Here is a 2328-nt window from a genome sequence, read left to right on the forward strand (position 1 = left end):
ATTGATTTTCTTCCAAACACTGCTTGGTGTGCATGAAAAATTCATGTTCACTCTACAATGTAACTTCAATCCCCTCCTATTTTATTTTATTGCCAACAAATACTGGATGCTTGATATTTATTATGCTAAGATTTGTTTGCATCTTTGCCTTAAATCACATTACAAAACACTCAGTTTTAACTGTCACTAGGGGGTAGGAAGCACATGGCTGAGAAAGTAACAATGTTGCTTTTAGGACCAGGTTGTCTGGATTTGAATGCCAGTGTCACCTCTCCCAGTTGGCTAACCTTAGACACTGACCCAGCTACTCTGAATCGACTTTCTCCCCGACATGTAAATAGCAACAAGACTTAACCCAAGATGAAATGAAATAGTCTACATAAAGCATCTGGCACACGGCCAAAGTTCAATATTAGTTAATATGCCACATCTGTCTAATTATAGCTTTCTTCCTTGTGAATGACAAGGTGTGGGAGTACAGGAGGCTAGAACAAGGCAAGGGAGAAAAAAATTGAGCAAGTCCATTAGCACTAGGTATCTTTATCCAAATTGATAGCACTTTGAAAATACAGCATTAATTTTTCCAGTGGGTCAGGGTGGTAGATGTGAAAAGAACACAGAAGAAGACCCACTTTGAAGTAACAGTATTCCTTGTGTTTGTTTGTTTTTTTGAGACAGGGTCTCACAATGTAGTCGAGACTGACCTGGAACTCACTATGTAGTCCAGGCTGGTCTCGAACTCATAGCAATCCTCCTGCCTCATCCTCCCGAGTGATGGGATTACAGGCGTGCGACACCACACCCAGCTTCTTGTGTTTAAATAGATCTCTTCTTACAAAAAAAAAAAAATCAAACTTTTTGTTTTTTAAAAAAGTTACTCCAGAAAGCCAATTTGGGTATATCTGCTTTTAGGAACAGGCTTATAAATCTGTATGTGGTTTAAATTTTCCTCTGAGGAACAATGCAGCAAGTGAATATACTTACTTAAGGGTTTCTTTCTTCTTTGTTTAAGTTGTTAAGGAGACAAGGCCAATACTTGTTACATTCCAAATTAGACTTGGAACATGGATTTAGAAATGTAACTTGGACTCTGTCTGCTTGGGAGTGTTCAAAGAGACCGCTGGGGAGGGAAGAGGGGTTAGGTTGATGGGGGTGGAAATAGCAGGCTACTCCTCTCAGATGCTTCTAGACCTGCAAATCTTCAGAAGATATTTTAATGCATGTCATGAAACACTTCTCAAGCCAGTGCTTGCATTTAATATTGCCTTAGTGATTTGACCTATAGAAAGTAGCTTGAGAATTGTAAAATGATGATTTTAAGCCAGTTTTATTTTAACATTCCATTTCCCCTAAGGTCATACTTCAGCAGTCTAGAGAGATGATGAGATTTTTCTGGAAATCTGTTTCCCCATCTCTACCATATGGATATCTAGAAATGTATTTGCACAAAAAACATAAACTGCATAAACTGCAAAAAACATCCAGATAAACTAAAGAAGGCTAGCCTGTTCCTATTTGTAGACATTCTGCTAGTAGAGAAATAGGAGGAAGTCACAGAATGCTTTTGCCTTTGGAATGAAAGATCATGGTTGAAGAAATAGTACTGTGAATATAGCACAAAACATTGTTATCCTGAGGGGGCTTTCTGAATGGAAATTGGATACAAGACTTTAAACCTGAAAGGCAAAAACAGAACAAAACAAAAAAAAGCAAAACAAAACAAAACAAAATCCTTCAGGAATTTACCTTTAGCTAGGAGATCAGACTTGCACTTACAAGGCCTTGCAAGCTGGGAACACATAGTTTTCTTGCAAAGTACTGGGCTTCAGATTCTCAAAGGGGATAAGGAGGCTGTGGAATTTTCCTTGGCATGGAGAAGGGGTGAAGGCACAATAGCATAAGTAGTTACTGATGGACTTGTGCTGTGGAACTTCCAATAAAACAGTTTAAGAGCCAGCTTCTCTGATTATGGTCCTGGAACCCTTAACTCCTATGGCCAATGTGATCTGGAAGACATGGGGACATACAAGAATATGTTTTTTTAAAAATATATATATATATATATTTTTGGTGCATTTTAGGTATACAATGCAGTTACATTCATCCTTGGGATTTTGTACCTTTACATGACTTATCTAGGTTCTTATTTTTTCCCCATTCCCTTAGCCTCCTTTCCTTCACCCCTTCACCCTTCCCTATTTACAAACACTTTGTTTCCATTTTTTTCCTTTTCTCTTATTTTTTCTTTTCCCTTCCTATCTTTCCCCTACTACTCCCACCTCCCCTACACCTTTAGACCTTTTCTTCTTATTGCACAAGATCAATTAT

The sequence above is a fragment of the Fukomys damarensis genome, unplaced genomic scaffold (assembly GCF_012274545.1).
Source record: "Fukomys damarensis isolate Sample0158 unplaced genomic scaffold, DMR_v1.0_HiC HiC_scaffold_38, whole genome shotgun sequence".
In the NCBI taxonomy this organism is placed as follows: Eukaryota; Metazoa; Chordata; class Mammalia; order Rodentia; family Bathyergidae; genus Fukomys; species Fukomys damarensis.